General features: G+C 34.5%; 1 long non-coding RNA gene across 1 annotated transcript; it reads left to right on the top strand.

Moving 5' to 3' along the window:
• Positions 1-5,257: 5,257 nt before the first annotated feature.
• On the top strand, positions 5,258-6,353 carry LOC131007592 (uncharacterized). Its single transcript, XR_009096176.1, has 3 exons — positions 5,258-5,379; positions 5,479-5,555; positions 6,073-6,353. It is a non-coding gene; the product is annotated as an uncharacterized LOC131007592 (long non-coding RNA).
• Positions 6,354-18,740: the final 12,387 nt, after the last annotated feature.

Below are 18,740 nucleotides of genomic sequence, written 5' to 3'. Positions count from 1 at the left end.
CTTCTAGTTATAATAAATTATTCGATAAATTCTAATACTCAACTTGACCCAATTCATTTACACAATTACACTCCTGCCTACGGCCATCTCATTATAATTAAGTCACGAAAGTAGGGCGGCGCTACTTATTTTATTAAAATAAGATTATATTAAAAAAGAGAAGAGAAAAAACCTAAACCCTTGAAAGCACATAGAGCAAACTAAGGGCCGAGCCTCGTTAAAATCTCATAAAGAGGAAAAAGAGTACTCGTCTAAAAAAGAAAAAAGTGTTTAGAAGCTGAAATGGGATAATCTCAGAAGCTCCGGCCGTACCATCGCCCATAGAAAATCCAGAGAAAACAAAAGGAACCAAAGAAACCCAAGGGAAAAAATAAACGAACCGGCCGTATCGACGTCTGTCATAGAAGGGTCCCCGGCCGGTAATACGCCGTCGCCGAGGCCCTCCTCCAGCCATCGATCAACCCAAGAAGAGGCACCAATCAAGCAAAACGTCTCAGAAGAATTCGTCGCCTCAAAACAACACCCACGTACTGTCAAAGAAGAAGCCCCGGCCGGTGATACGTCGTCGCCGAGGCCCTGAAATAAACCTTCATGAAGGCTGAAACCTTGCAGCAGCCACAAAATCCAGGTGGTGCGAGTTAAGAGAATCTCAGCCGGTAAGTCGCCGTCGCCGAGCTCTCTCACCCCATCACACGAAGCAAACCAGAGGTCAGGAGAGATAGTCAAAACGGCCGGTGAGATGCCGTTGCCGAAGACTCTTCCATCCCAACACCAGCCAACAATCATACCCGAAAGCCAGGAGCTTAGCTCCATCCAAAAATCTACGAAACAAAGCCCCAAAATCGCCCTCCAACTGCTTGAAAAATTGCCGCTGTACGAAGCTAACCAACCCGCTGCACACCTATAGCCCACTTCACGTGAACTGGCCACCAAACGCTGCAAATCAGCGAAACATCCGCGAAAGAACGATCAGTCGACCTGCTTGACGAAAGATCAAGAAACCTCCTCAAATGATGATTAACCAGACGACCACCTAAGCTCCACCACAACGAACTCACATCACCCAAGTCCGTACCAGCTCTCCACATCAAACGCCAAACCAAACCAACCCTTGCCCAGATCCCACTAACAGCACACCAGCTGTTCGACGAAAAGCAGCAGATGAACCAGCCCATTATTTTACCATCCTAGTATGGCTATGCGTTGCCATGTCCAAGGCCACCGCCTTCTTGATTTCATCGATAGGGTATGGCCACCAACCCTCAGTGCGTTCCCCATTCGCCATAATGTCCGCCAGAGAATTACCTTCTCTATAGATGTGAGTCACCATGATATTAAACTCCGGCAAAATCCGCAACACAGATTTCCAGGACGCCACAAACCTCCAAGGGACGTCTTCCGATCTGAAATTAAGAAGATTAACCACATAAGACGAGTCCGACTCAACCCATAAGAAACGCCAGCCCTAGAATGGGCAATATTGATTGCCGTGATGACCGCTAAAAGTTCAGCTTCAAAAGCAAACCCCAGACCGCCTTTGACGTGGAAACAACCTCGGACAGCCGCCCATTTATCACGAAAGACCCCCCCCCCCCCCCCCCGCAGAGATGCTCCCCGGAGCGCCAAGGGCAGAACCATCAGTGTTAACTTTCATCCAATGATTGACCGGAGGCCACCAATGAACGTCGACGAAATAAGGAGGAGCCGCCGCTCTACTCTGCACTCCAAGACGACGAGTGATCAAATAGTCCGTCCAAGAATTATTTGTATTTCCCAACCGAGGAAACTCCACATCCATCTCCTTAATAGCCGTTTTAACAAACGCAATGATCGCCCTCTGCTCAAACCGTCCATGATCAAAGATAATTTTATTACGGACATCCCAAAGCTTCCAAAGAATATTGATAATAGTCGCCTTCCAAAGATTATTGATTTGCGAACTGACTATTCTTACACTTCCACTTAAAATTTATTTTATATTAATTCAAGATATGCAATGGTTTATATTATTTTAACTATTTTCATAAGTTGTGTAGAATATATAATTTTTCACGGTCATGATGAAAAAAAATTTGGATAATTTTTTATTCTTATTTTTACTTCAATTCATGATGAAAAAAATTCAATCATTTTTTTATTCTTATTTTTACTTCAATTCATGATAATATTATTTTGAATATTAATGTGGTATTTTCTTGGGTTTTCCTGACCTTAAAAATATGAGATTAAAAAAAGGTGCAGATTAAAAAATGTGATAAAAATTTTCCATTTTCTTTTATTTCTCATTTTCTTACGATAAATTTGCAACAACAAAAAAAAAGTTAATGCACCCCTAAATATATATATGTAGTCACTTTCTTTTTTTTAAGAGGGAATATATGTAGTCACTTTTATCTGAGTATAATTTCCACAATAATTTTTGTTCCTAACACGTACGGTTCTTTGAACCATGTTAAACATTGTGTGCTTTACATTCTGTTTTTACATGAGTGTTATTGAACTATCATAATCAACACACTAACATGATATCATCAACATACTTTTATCAATTGACCCAATTAGATGACTTGTATAACTTGATAAATTACTTTAGATTTTCTAAACAACGCAGGTAATTTAACCATCACTTTTTGTACATGTATTAGTTACAAGTCCAAACTGATAAACAATTTGCTATCGGCAAGTTATTAGCTAACTGAGTATCACTTAAACAAAGCATCCATTTGGACAAACATCACCTCATTTACTGTGTGTTGACTGTTGATCAAGTCACTTCAAAACCAATTATTCATAGTTAGCCGATTAGTCTTGTCTTTAAAAGCCAATTATTCATATATGCAACAACAAAAAAAATTAATAGGTGTATTTTTTCCTCCTCATACATCAATAACTACTCGCTTCGAGACCAATAAAATGATCAAATATATCATTATCATAAAGATGAAATATTTCTAAAAGAACACGTACATTTTGGACTAAATAATGATATCTTTCCTATATCTCTTTACTATAAATATCGAGTGAGAGAGAGACAATTACGGTTACGGCCCATTAATGTTGACCGTGACACATAGATATTCATTCACTTTTAACTAGGTTTTAATTGAGGATTTTGAGTAATCGCCGAAAATAAATTTATGTCGTAAGCGATGAGACCGGCGGAATGCACTCGTTTTTTGGCCACTTGTCTAACAAATTCAATGTATATCTAAATTTCTAATATATTAAATAATGAGAGCATTTTTGAAATAATCATTTTGAAATAATATTTGGCTGTTTTAATTGAGGATTTTGAGTAATCGCCGAAAATAAATTTATATCGTAGGCGATGAGACCGGCGGAATGCACTCGTTTTTTGGCCACTTGTCTAACAACTTCAATGTATATCTAAATTTCTAATATATTAAATAATGAGAGCACTTTTGAAATAATCATTTTGAAAAAGAAAACATAATATTTGGCTACTAATTGAAAAAACACAAAATCTAGCCATTTATTACGTGTAAAGACTATTTTGCCCTTAATTAGGGCGGACTGCATTTGGGTCAAATTCGAATTTGTGCGCGGGTTAGACACATATGGCACTATTAGTGCCATATATATGTGCCAACAAATAAAAAAAAAATCTAAGTATATGGCAATAATGACACTAATATGACCATAAGTACCATTCGTGCAACACATTAAATGGAGAATCTAAACCCTAAATAAATAATTTAAACCCTAAATGAGGAATCTAAACCCTAAATATACAAATCCTTAATGGATAATCTAAATCCTACAGGAAGTATTCAAAATTTTCATATAATTGTACCCATCTAAATAATATCAACACACATGTATATGACACTAATATGGCCATAAGTACCATTCGTGCAGCACTGAATATATGGCACTAATGGCACTAATAGTGCCATGTGTGTCTAACCTGTGCCCAAACCCGAATTTGGTCTGCCCAAATTAAGGGCAAAACAGTCCTAAAACGTAAAAGATGGTCAGATTTTGTGTTTTATCAATTAGTGGCCAAATATTGTGTTTCCTTCTTCAAAATGGTCATGTGAGTATATATTGTTCCAGATGGCGCTTTTGAAATAGCCATTTTGAAGAAGGAAACACAATATTTGGCCACTAATTGAAAAAACACAAAATCTGACCATTTAATATTGTTAAGACTGTTTTGTCCTTAATTAGGGCAGACCGGATTCGGGTTTGCGCGTGGGTGTGCCACCGAAAAAAAAATCTAAGTATATGGTACTAATGACACTAATATGGCCATAAGTACCATTCGTGCAACACTACATAATAGAGAGTATATGGCACCAATGGCACTAATATGGCCATAAGTATAATTCGTGCAACACGCTAAATGGAGAATCTAAACCTTAAATGAATTATCTAAACTCTGAATGAGGAATCTAAACCCTAAATGATAATCCAAACCTTAAATGGATAATCTAAATTCTGATGGGGAATCTAAATCCTAAATGATAATCTAAACCATAAATGGATAATCTAAATCCTACGGGGAAGTGTTCAAAGTGGTCACATAATTGCACCTCATCTAAATAATATCAGCACACAGGTATATGACACTAATAGCACTAATATGGCGATAATTACCATTCGTGCAGCACTAAGTATATGGCACTAATGACACTAATAGTGCCATATTTGCCTAACCACGCGCAAACTCGAATTCGACTCGAATCTAGTCCGTACTAATTAAGGGCAAAATAGTCTTAAAACGTAAACAATGACCAGAGTCTGCATTTTTTCAATTAGTGGTCAAATATTATATTTTTTTCTTCAAAATGATCATGCGAGTATATTATTTTTTCAATAATTGTGACAGATATTATGAAGAAACAAATTACACATATGAGAATAGATATAATCAGTTCATCATTTGCGAGCGTTTTTGTGAGTATCGATGACATTTAATTCATATATATATGAATTAAAATTATCTTACTCTAATTACAATTGCCACATCAGTGGTATGTTTGCCTACGGTGGGTAGATGATTGGTTCTGTGTGTGTGTGTATATATATATATATATATAGAGTCAAGTTAAACAAAGAAATAGCCTATGTATAGAAAATAGAGAATAAATCTTAGCCCTTAAAACCGCTTAATCGTGCGGTTTAAAATAAATCCGCTGCCCAATTTTAATTACCACAAATATTGTTTGAAATTACATTTTAAATAGAATAAGGGCATTTTGGTATCTGTGCAAATTATTAAAAACTGCAACCACCGGATTTTACTCTCATTTACCGCATTTCATCCCCCTCCCCTAACATTTACTGTCAACCTTATCAATTCAAAATCTGATTTGAGGTTACGAGGAGATTTCGACGCAACAAATCCGATTGAAGGTGGGTAATCGGTTGAAGTTTCAATTTTTCACCAAACAAATCAATTCAAAATCTGATGGTTCAATAAATTTTGTTTTGTTATTTCGATTTCAATGTCAGAGTCGTCGGCGACTTGTTCGTAAAATGGTTAGGTTTTGAAGATCTGCTGAAATCGAACGGACCAACTCCGATTGCAGGTAGCTATTCGTTTCAAGTTCTGATTTTTCACAAAATAAATCTCTATTTTTTCGATTTTTGTTTGCCTTTCCATGGAATTAATTTAGGTATTATTGCTTCGAATATGAAAGAGTTTATGTTTTGAACAACTGATTGTTGTTGACGATGAAGAATTTTTTTGTAAAATTGTAATTCGAGATTATGAGATTTCAGATATTGGGCTTTCAATTTTTTGAATATAAGTTCAGTTTTTCAGTTTCTGGAAGATATGGGTTTATGAAATATAAGTGTACTATAAAATTTGTGGTTTTGATTTTGAGGCTTTGGATGTCGATTTAAAGCATGATTGGATTTTGTTTAAAGTATTTTGGGTGTCTGTTCAAATAGTTGTGATTTATGTTCAAAATGTATTAATGATGTTACCAAATGGAGTTTCATTTCATAGTTGTTGTTCTGTTCTTTAAGCTAGTTAGTCTGTTCAAATATTTGTAAGGTCTGTTCGAAATGTACTAATGATATTATATTACACATTTACAGATCAATGCAGTGCTGGTTGGGAAGGAGGCGTCGGCCGTTGTCGGCGTTTTCGCCGGAGAAGGAAGCGTGTGTGAGTGTCTGCGTCTGTGACTCAACCTAAACACTACTCTAGATTGACTCGCAATAGTACGAGATCTATTGTAACGTGTAAGCTAACCCAAGTCGTCTCTCAAAGAAAGTCTTTAAGGGCTTTTAATTGTATCGTAGGAAAAAAGCAATAAAAGAAAGCAGTAAAAAGTTTGATTATTAATCTAGAACTGAAACTTAAAAGCTGAATTAAAACCGAATTGTAAAATTACTAGGCGAATTAAATTATTAACCATAGGCAAAATTTAAACAACTTAAATTAAACCTAACTTAAGAAATTAAATACTTGTAAATTAAAAACCAACTAATCTAGGCATAAAACTAAAGTGCATAATTTTAATTGCATAATCAAAAAGGAAGCATAAACGTGAACTAAAAACGTAAACATGATTAAACAAAAGAAATTGAATTGAAATACGAAATACCGTAGACGTCTTGAACGTGTAATTGTGTCACGCAATCACAATCCAAGAATAAAAGCTAAACAAAACTAAATTGAAAACTAACTAAAACAATAAAAACCGAAAACTATGAAAGCAAGTAAATCCTAAGTTTTTGGCTGCCAAGGGAAAGATGATCTTAAGGAAGGACGAAAATTAGGGCAAGGAAGAAGTTGGTTTCAATGAAAAACTAAACCCTATTTATAGACTTCAAAATCCTTCTTGATCACCATGAAAGTTTCCTTGCAAAGTAGAACTCTAAAGGCAACAAAATCGTGCAAGATAAGGCAACTCTCCAGTTGGATGCGGGCTCTGGAAAACACTCATACTCTTGCCGAATTCGCAGCTCTGAAAAGGGCAATGCAGAGCTGGAAGTCAGCTCTGGAAATTAGGGCAGAGCTGGAAGGCGAACTCCGATGATTATGCTCGGGAAAGGTAGTCAGCTCTGGCGAGATGGGCAGAGCTGAAAAGTCAGCTCTGGCGAGAATGGGCAGAGTCTGGAATTTTAGCGATGGAGCGTTGACTCTGGAAATTCAGCTCTGGATCGTTGACACTGGAAATTCAGCTCTGGATCGTTGACTCTGGAAATTCAGCTCTGGCATAGCTGGCGTTGACTCTGGCAGTTGACTCTGGCGTACAGAGCTGAAAAATCAGCTCTGGCACTTAGCTCTGCTCTGCTCATGAGATGTCTGCTCTGCTCTGGAGATGTATGCTCTGCTCTGGAGATGTTGGCTCTGCTCTGGCGAGCGGGCCTTCAGCTCTGGCGAGCGGGCTTTTAGCTCTGGCGCGGGCTTTTAGCTCTGCAGTCCAGAGTATGCACATAAACACGATTCTTAGCCCAAAATCTCCAAAATTTGCACTCTTCCATCTATAAAACCTAAATCTCCTGCAAAGCATAAAACAACACATAAAACGCACCAATTTCCAGAAGATTATCTTAAAATAAGCTCATACAAACCCCAAAATTTAGAACAATTAAGCATAAATCAGTCTGCAATGTGGTTTATGGTCAGCTACAATCGCTTATGTAAGAATGCAGAAGAAAGTTGATGCAGATGAGATCATTGAGATGGGCACTGAAGCTGATCATTATGGATTCAAGTTGGTCACTTCATCTATAGAAAAGAAAGACGCACTGAAGATTGAGAAAGCAAAGGAATCCAAGCTGAGGATGTAGTTCACAACCATATATTTCTTTTTTCGTATTTTGACTAAATATGTTTCTGAATATTTATCTTTAGTTGAATTGAATTACTGGAATTTTGGGAAAATTTGTGTATTCTAAAATTTCTCTTGAGTTGAATTATGAGAATTTTCAAAATTTGGAGAAATTCATGTTTCCAGGAAATCTGATTATATTCTGTTCGTTTAGAAATTATGTTTTGTTCATTTTCAAATTATGATTCTTCGTAAAAATATTTAACATAAAATATTTTGAACAAGCGTAAAAAAATTACGAACATGTAAAATAAATATTCAATTTTTTTGGTTGGCATAAAATATTTAACATAGAACATTTTGAACAAGCGTAGTAAAATTACGAACATATAAATAAAATTTTTGAATTTTACTTGCTGACATAAAAATTTAACCACGTAATTATTGTAAAATAATTGAAAAGAAAACAAATTATTGAATTCACCAGCAAAACAAACTAAAATTAGGAGAAAAATCGTAAAAAATAAAAAATAAAAAAGGCAAGAAAAGCGTGAATGATTAGATTTAGGATTAAAGCATATCTTTTAATGTAATTAAAGTGATATGGTGTATCTTTCCATATAAATTTTCGGTTATAAATAAATTGTAGTTTACAAAAATAACCTTTCCCTATAAAATAAATACATAAATCAGCATTAATTATAACCATTAGATTAAATTTGATCAAGGATCAGGATTAATTCTCTAAATACTTATCATTCTCTGTTTAACCTTTCTATATATATATAGGAATGAGATCATATAGATCCCAATGCTTATAATAGATCCCTAGATCCAAATCTTGACCACACATTTATGACATGTGGCGCATCAAGATGGTGACACGTGGCAAGGATTCCAAGGCAAAATCTGGAGGGGTAAAATTGGAATGTAATTTTCGGATTTAATAATTAAAAAAATATATTTTTTTTTAGATTTTCTCAAAATAGATATATTTTAGATGCATATAGTTTCACACAAAGATGCATAAAGTTTTCACATGAAATGCATAACTTTGAACAGAAAAATGCATTTAATTTTTCCAGTTTTGGTATTTTCACCACCCCACCCCATACCACCCCCCAATCCAGCCCACACCACCCCCCAACCCTCCCCATTACCACCCCCCAAAAATATGCATGTTTCACATGCATATAAAATCAAACAAAAATGCATAAAGTTTTCACATAAAAATGCATTAAATTATACAAAAAATGCATTTCATTTTAATAAATCTGGTAGTTTCGCCACCCCACCCCTGCCCCTGCCCCTGCCCCTGCCCCTGCCCCCCCCCCACCCACCCCCTCCAAAAAAAAAATTTTTTTTTTTCAAAAACTGATTTTCTAATTGCTGGCCCACCCCCACCGACCCACCCCCCCACCCCCCCCCCAATTTTTTTTTTTTTTTTAAAAAACTGATTTTCAAAAAAAAAAAATTTGGGGGGGGGGGGTGGGTGGGGGGGTCAGTGGTCAGAAAATCAGTTTTTGAGAAAAAAAAAAAATTGTTGGGGGTTTGGGTGGGTGGGTGGGTGGGGGGTGGGGGTAGGGGTGGGTCAGTGGTCATAAAATCAGTTTTTAAAAAAATAATTTTTTTTTTTGGGGGGGGTGGGGGGGTGGGTGGGGGGGTAGGTGGTGGGTGGGGGTGGGGTTCTGGGGTGGGTGTGGGGTTCTGGGGTGTGGGGGGTGGGGTGAAATCTTATGCATATTTATATGAAACTTTATGCATTTTTATATGAAAGTTCATGCATTCTCGTATGAAACTTTATGCATCTAAAATATACCTATTTTGAGAAAATATATATATATATATATATATATATATATATATATATATATATATTTTGAATTTCGAAAATTACATTCCAATTTTACCCCGCTCCAGATTTTGCCTTGAAATGCCTTGCCACGTGTCACCATCTTGATGCGCCACATGTCATAAATGTGTGGTCTAGATTTGGATCTACGGATCTATTATAAGCATAGGGATCCACCGGAACCCAATCCTATATATATATATATATATATCAATATTATTTATTTTTACTTTGTATTGTTTTATTTTTTATTCTATAGCTAACACCTCATAAATTGCTATTGGATCACCGGATTTACAAATTACAAATTGAAGGCCTCGAGATTTATTCATATATTTGAAGGTAAAAGCAAAAAAAAGGAATAGATCCTTGATCTTTACATATAGTTTATAAATTTAATGTTACTAATAATAATTTATGATGACTTAAAGCAAAAAATAATATTAAGAAAATATTGACGTGAACTAAGTCACATTAGGAAAAACGTTATAAAACGATCGAAAATTTCGATTGAAATATTCGGTTTTTAAATTAGTGGCCTTTATGATGATTTTACGATCGATTTTTTTTTATCTTTTTTATTATTATTATTTTAACAATCGATTTTCGGTTGTTAATATTTTTTTTATTCTTTTTTATTTTTTATATTTTTTTATTGATCCAAAATTCGGTCATTAATATTTTTTTTATGTTTTCTTATTTTTTTAATGATCGAATTTCGGTCGTTAATATCATTTATTTTCATTATTTTTTATTAAAAAAATATTTTTTAACGACCGAAAATTTGGTCGTTAATTTTTTTTATTTTTCTTTTATTTTTTATTTAATTTATTTGTATATAAATTTTTTATTTTTTTAACGACCAAAAATTCGATCGTTTTTTTCAATTGGTCGTTATTTCGATCGTTAATTTTTTTAATAGTTTTACAATCGGTCGTTAACATTAATATTTTTATTTTTAAATTATTTTTATATTTAGTCTTATTTTAAACTCGTTGAGGATTTCTTAAAATCAATATTTATTTTTTAACAATAATATTTTTTAAAAATATTAAAGATAATATTATTTTTATTATTATTTTAAAATCAATCGTTATTTTTATCATCACTCTTTCGACGACACCATATGAGGACAAAAATATGCATTCCTTGAAGACTAGAAGATTAAGGTCAATCCAACGATAACAACGCTGTTAGCAACCCCGCAGCCAAGATGTCCTGCGATTGACCTATCTTGAAGACTATCAAAATCCCACTAAAGAAGGAGATTATTATGAAGAAAGAGATAAATATAAAGAATTTTAGTCCTATTTTAAGTCTAAGTAGAGTCCTATTCCTACTAGAATTCCTAATAGTTTGCCTATAAATAGAGGCATATATTCATTATTCAAGAGACAACTCTGTAATTGTAAATTTTCACCACAAATAGTGAATTATTTCGACCGCACGTAAATTCTTGCGTTCTTTTAGCTTTCCGTTGTAGGCGATATTTATGGGCACACCACCACAAGTCTTAGATATCCTTTCAACATACTTTAAGGTTATGCATGAATGGTATTGTATATGAAAATAGAGTTTAAATGAATTAATATGTGCTAGTTATATCAATAATACATATGTTCTACATTGGTGATTACTCTAAACAAATGTCAAGGTTAATCGTGCTTGACTTATACTAGAGCACTACTAAGATGGGTGACCCACTGGGAATTAAGTTCGTCAAAACGTATGCGATTGAGTCCAAAATATATTAGAAATATTGAAATAATCGTGGGGCAAAAAACTAGATTGTTATATATATATATATATATATATATATATATATATATATATAGGGTGCGGTTATAATGAGAACCACACTTATCGTGAGAACATAAGAACCATTAAAATCAATGCATCTACTATATAAATTAATGCATTCGCTATTAAATTTAATGCATCCGAAAATAATAAATTTTTTGCTCCCTTCAGGATTCGAACCCAGGATCTGCATTCATCCACCAAGATGATGCATCCACCGTAGATCTTGATGATCGAACGGTTTAAAATGGTTCTCTGTTCTAATTTTATTTAGTGGTTCTTATTTGAACCTCTCCCTATATATATATATATATATATATATATATATATAGAGGAGAGCTCAAATGAAAACTCTCTGTTATATGTTAACTAGGAACCAATCTGGTCCCTTGATTATATTCAATCTATGAATAAGATTAGTTCATAATTTTTAATTTGTATACATTTAATTAACCTTCTCCTTGTTTCTCTCATTTTCGGGCTTTTAGTGGGTTAGGCCATTAATTAATTGTTTATAATTCGCGTAACCGTTTACATCCATAAATGGTGGGATGCTTCCAATTTTAATCATATTTTAATTACATTATTAATTGTGTAAAAATATATTCACTTCTCAAAATTCCTATATGTAATTACGTAAATTCAAAAAATGTTTCTAACCCTAGCAATCACCGGTAAAAGGTAATACGGTTCATCAATCCCAATTCTAAATTTTATATACTTAATTTGAATTTATATTATAAAATAATTTATTATAATTAATATTTTTTTAACTGCTAATTATATTGAACTTCTTTGCTAAAAACGTTGTATCTCATAGCTAAATACATTATTTTTCCTTGCATCTGCAATTCTGCATGCATACAATGAAATCGGAACAAGTAATTATACTAATTATAAAGTATCCTCCTTTACCAAATAAAATTATAATGTATATATCCTCCTTTTATATATAAGAGATCGCTCAGCTAATCTCTTTTAAATTATCTACTTATAATTATTTGTTATTACTAATTAGGTTGTAGTCCATTGCTATAATGTTAATAAGCAAATCGCTATAGTATTGATAAGCATCAATATTGTAATCAATAAGCAAATTCCGATCTATAAAAAAGCAATATTGTAATCAATAAGCAAATTCCGATCTATAAAAAAGCATTAATATTGTAATCAATAAGCAAATTCGGATTTATAAAAAAATATCAATATTGTAATCAGTAAGCAAATTAATCCCAATCTGTAGAAAAAGCATGATACAACAACAACAATCAATTTTAAGTATAAATAATATATATAAAGCATTAATTTTTGTTAAATAAGCAAATCATAAATAATATAAAAGCATGATCATAAACCAACTACAAATTTAAATTAAATATACAAAGCATCAATCTCATACAAAATAAGCAAATGTCGAACTAGTTCAAACAAAAATAATACACATCAAATATAAAATCGTGAAATTATCATTTGATTATATATCAAACATTAAATTTGTTATACGTAGCCAAAAAACTGTAATAAAGAATAATATGATACAATAAGCAATTGACATATCATTACTAAAAAATAAACATCTAATATCAAAATGTGAAAGTGTTGTTATATTGTACTATATCACAGTATGTATATATAATACATAAATGACGGTAAAAAAAAAAAAAATTCACGACAATTACCCAATATATCAAATAGCGGATTACATGGAATATTAATTTGGATTATTTGAATTCCAAAAATCACATAATTATCCATCATTATATATGAAAAGATATTTAGCAATTTAATAAAGGATCATGTCTAAAATATTTTCCTTCATCTGAAACGTCCAACTAGTATAAATCTAGGGTCTAGAATGGTTCCTAGTTAACACATAGGATTTAGTTTCTATTATAACCCCTCCCTATATATATATATATTAAAACTTTTTAAATTTCTTTTAATAATAAAAAATTCGATCGTTAAAAAAAAATACGACCACGACTAATATTTATAGCGACTGGATTTTTGGTCGTTAAATTTAATAGTCGAATTTTCAATCGTTAATTTTTTATTTGAAACGACCATGCAAATAACGATCGATTAAAATAGTTGTTAATTGTGTTAACGACCATTTTCGGTTTTAACGATCAAATTTTTGGTCGTTAAAGCTGTATTTTCTGGTAATGAATATTAAATATTTAAAATAAATGAGCAGCATATCATCTGCCTCTTACACAATAGATTTAAATTTATGTTATCAACATAATCTTGCATTTTCTGGTAATGAATATTAAATATTTAAAATAAATGAGCAGCACATCAATCGGCCTCTTGCACAATAGATTTAAATTTATGTTATCAACATAATCTTGAATATCCAAAATATGACACACAGCGTGACATAATCTGATTGATAATTTCAAATTTCGAGCCATAATTGAGAGTTGTCGAATCACTCTAGTTACGACATCAAATTTATGAATATGGCATATTAGGCGAGATGCAAATAACGTAGCTCATAAGGGTGCGGGTCGGGTCGTTATCGGGTCGATCTGATATCGACCCAACCTGATAAGACCAGACCTGAACTCGACCTGATAAGAGAATGTTCGAACCCAACCCGAACCCGACCTGATACACCTAAACTCGAACCCGGCACGAACTCGATATCAACACGATTTGAACCGGATTAACACGTCACGATAGCGACATAATCTGATAACGACCTGATAACAACACGATTTGAATCGGGTTGACACGATAAAATAACGACACGATCCGATTACGACCTGTTAGGTCCCGGGGGTCTCGAATAGGTGTATGGGGGGGGGGGGGAATACACCTATGGGCTATTTTTAAATCTCTTCGAAGTGAGGGATCTCCAGAAAGAGATCTAAACGAAACTTTACGAGCAAATAGTGACGCCTGTTAACTGAAAACAGTTTTGACCAAACAGGATTGACGACTGATACTGAAAGCTCTTCAGTAAGGAGTTATCAGTTAAGTTGCTGGAACTTAACTGATGCACTTATGGGCTTCAGTCGAGTTTGCTAAAACAGAGATGATAACACTCTTCCTGACTATCAAAAGATAGATCAGTCAGACTGATATCATACGCAGCGGAAATTAAACTTAGTTTCGCAATAGCCTCGGTTGAGCACGTTGTTGGTCTTAGGTTTCTCTTTGCAGTTATTCAGTATTCAGTTTATCAATTGAAACAACACAAGTAGAAAAGTAAAACTGAAAGCTGTAAACAACACAGAGACTTTTACGTGGTTCGGAAAAACCCTTTTCCTACATCCACGGTCGGTTGATCAGACCAAGAATCCACTCCGCAAGTGCTTAACAGGTGCACTGCAAACCAAACCGTGTGCTTGCCGGGTGCACACAACCGTACCACTGAAGAAAACTCTTCTTCAGTACCCACACTTCACTCGTGTCGGATTTCTCTTGCTTAGCACAACCCGCGCTAAGACTCTCAGAGTCAGAGTACCTTCCTGAACTCCGAATCACTCAAACACTCAAATCTTTCTATCTGAAAGGAGGTTTGAACGAGTGCCAACTATACTGCAAAGAACAAGTTCTTTGGAGCAAGTTTGACATTGGCTTCTGGGTAAACAGAGGTTTGCCTAAGGTCTAAGAGAATGTATGTAATCAGCAGTGACTGATTTTGGCTTTGGAATTCTCTTCTTCAATTCAAGCTTTGGGGAGGTTAAGCTTTAGGCGGAGTGGCGATTTTGGCATAGCTTCAGCTTATGTCGTTGAATCGGTGAAGATTGAAGTGATCCTCGAGCGCTATTTGTAGGAGAACTCTTGAATAGATCCGTTGGCGTAGAACGTCCTCAAGATTTCTTCCGTTGGAGAGCAATTCGAATTTGGGCTGAGGCTTCAATCTTCGAGGTTCCTTGTCTGGTGGAAACGGCTCTCTTGAGGGACAGGAGATGTGACGTCTCTGATAAAGTAACCACCAAATAGGAATGACCTCTGCAGATATAAGATCCTGAGATCTCTGCATTTAATGCGGCTGTACTTTTGTGAGTACGTGGCTTCCTTTGAACGTTGGAATATCAGTCCGAGGAAGAATGTTCAACTGATACTTGACTTTAGTATCAGTCCGCGGCACGCATTAAGTAATCAGTTCCAAACTGATTCTTCAACTGATACTTCAGTTGGTATCTTCAGTCTTCAGTCCTTCGTCCTTCAGTCTTCAGTCCTTCGTCCTTCAGTCTTCAGTCTTTAGTCTTTAGAACTGCAAGCTAAACTATAAGCGAACTCTAACACTTGAGTTCAAAACTGTTCTAGTCTATTACAATGAAGACCTATGAATTTTGGTATCATCAAAACAAGGATTAGGATATTCCACAAGGTTCCCAACACGACTTGATAACAACACGAATTTGATTTGATTCATTCACAACAACAACAACAACAACAACAACAACAACAACAATAATAATAATAATAATAATAATAATACAAGATTCGTCACATATGCTCAACATATCCAATCGACATAGGAAGAATTTAGAATGGGGCATAAAAGTATAATAAAAGAAACAATAGTTAAAAAATGAAAGATATTGAAACCCTAAACTAAACTAAAGTGAAGATAAACTTGGGTGTGCGGCGGAAGTTGGAAAAATTGAAGATATTGAAACCCTAAACTGAAGTGAAGATAAAAAATTAGAAATCAAAAATTAAAAAATTAAAATAAATATTTAATAAAAATAATAATATCACTATCGGGTTACCTGAATTCGACCCGAACCCAACCCGAACCCGACCCGAAATTATCAGGTTCTTATCAGGTCGACCCGATAAGGACCCAAACCTTATCGTGCGTGTTACTAACCCATTAATTTCGTGCGGTTTCATATCGTGTTTTCGTGTCGTGTCGAAAATTACCAGCCTTAGCTCATATATTATTAGCTAGAAAGAACTAGGGATGCTACTCTAATTCGAAACATGTGGGTTGGCGTAAATAGACCAATAATTTGAGAGTTAAGAGCCCAATAATCCTATATGATTGGATCGAAAATAGGGATTATCCCCGAAAAACTAGTGAGTTGTCTAATTTAATTGAGATTTTTCTCATTATTTGGTTTCATAACTTCATTACTTTATTTTAAAAACTAGTTTTTATAAGATTTATTTTTCAGATGTTTCTAATATGTATTTTAATTTAATATTTGAAGATTATAATACATCTGTCTGTCATAAGTATATATATAGCACTTTGGCGGGACACAGATTTTAATGAAACAAGTTAGTGGATATATTTTTACTAGTTAAAAGGTTCCACCATATATAAAATGAATGGTTGAAGTTAAATTAAGTATGACTCATGGTTGAATTTTTTGTGAATGAAGATATTTGTAAGAGTAAGGTATAATGGTAGATGGTGGGATCATATCCTAAAAAAAAAGTGTTATACTTTTAACGAACGCCAAAAATAGCAAAAGTGTTATACTTATGGTGGACGGATGGAATACTAATCATTTCACTTCTATGTGATTTTATTATAATGTTTAACATAAAGCATTTAGATGTAAGAGTTAAAAAATGATAATTATTTAGAAAAAAATGCGTGTTTCCCTATCTTTACAATAGATACACACATATAGGTGTTGGGAACTTAATGAAATATCCTAACCCTAGTTTTGATGATACCAAAATCCTTAGATTTTCTTTGTAATAAACTAGAACTTTCCGAACTCAACTATTGGAGTTCACTTTCTAGTTTGTCTAGTGTTCTGAAGACTGAAGACTGAAGACCAGAGGACTGAAAATTGAAGACTGAAGAACTCAACTGAAGTTGCAATGAAGAAAGGCCAAGTCAAATACTGATGTTTTGACTGAACGGGTTTCTCACTGAAGAATCAGTTATGACTGGTTCATCAAATGCTGGCTACGTGGACTTAGCGGACTGATACTAAAGTCAAGTATCAGTTGACATTCTTCATCGGACTGAAACTCTAGAGTTAAAAGGAAGCCACACACTTTCAAGTACAGCCGCATTAAATGCAGAGATACTGAGGATCGTCCTTTCTCTGCAGAGCATTCCGTTTTGGTGATTACTTTTCAGATGAGCCTTACCTCTTGTACATGAGACGACATTTCTCACTAAACAAGGAACCTCGAAGATTGAAGCCTCAACCAAATTCGAATTACTCTCACAACGGATGAATTCTTGAAGACCATCTCCGCCAACGGATCTATTCAAGACCTCTCCTATAAATAGAGCTCGAGGATCACTTCAACCATCACCGATTCAAAAGCACAAGCTGAAACGCTGCCAAAATTGCAACTCAGCCATTCAAAGCCTTCAAAGATTTGAATCGAAGAATAAAATACCCAAAACCCAAAATCAGACTACTGATTTCATACATTCTCTTAGATCCTTAGGCAAATACATTGTATATCCAAAGCCTAAGTTTCGATTACAGAGAGCATGTTCTCTGTGATCTAGTTGGTACTTCGAACCTCATTTCAATTGAGCGAAAAGAGTGTTTGAGTAGAGTGGAGTTCAGACCAGTGTTCTGACTCCAAGAGATCTTAGCCATCCGCTGAAAACGCATTGTTGTGTCTTAGCATGCTAAGAGTGAGCGAGAAATCCAACCCAGTGTGTTGGTACTGAAAATCTGATTTTCAGTTGTAAGGTTTGCTGTGCACCCGTAAGCACTAGCCCAGAGTGTTTTTCAGTGTGATCAACTGACCGTGGATGTAGAAACTTGTTCCGAACCACGTAAAAATCCTTTGTCGTTTATCGTTTTCAGTTTTACTTTCCTATCTGTGCACAAACGTCTCTTTAACTAAAACTGATTAACTGCAAAGTGAAACTATAATCTGACAACTTGCTAATCAAAAGGCTTTTTCAAAAGATAAGTTTTCCGCTGCCAGTGTTATTAGTCTAACTGATAAATCTTCGGATAATCAGTAAGATTCATAACACTCATCCGTTTTAAAATCAAGACTGAAGCTCTACGCGAATATCAGTTAAAGCCTTGAGCCTATGATAAACACTCATTTTGCATAGTTTATATGGTTTATTTTCTGTGGATTAAGTTGAAATTATGCTCGTTTTATGGTTGTTTGGAGTTCATTGCATATAAATTCATGATTTCACGGTTGGGTATAGTTTTGGTTGTTTTAACACAGGAATGAGTATTTCTTGGAGCATGTTTCGTAAGGAATACGTCTAAGGAAAGAAATGTGAGAGAATCGAGCCAGGAAATCAAGATAAGACGAAGATTTTGAGCTAGAGTCGAGAAAAAGACGGAACGACGGTCAAACGCCGTTGACTGCCGTTTAGGGGCAAAAATAGGAGAGATTTCGGCGACCATTTCGGC

The sequence above is a fragment of the Salvia miltiorrhiza genome, chromosome 2 (assembly GCF_028751815.1).
Source record: "Salvia miltiorrhiza cultivar Shanhuang (shh) chromosome 2, IMPLAD_Smil_shh, whole genome shotgun sequence".
In the NCBI taxonomy this organism is placed as follows: domain Eukaryota; kingdom Viridiplantae; phylum Streptophyta; class Magnoliopsida; order Lamiales; family Lamiaceae; genus Salvia; species Salvia miltiorrhiza.
Note: the sequence above shows the minus strand (reverse complement) of the source record. Positions and strands in the feature narration are given on the sequence as shown.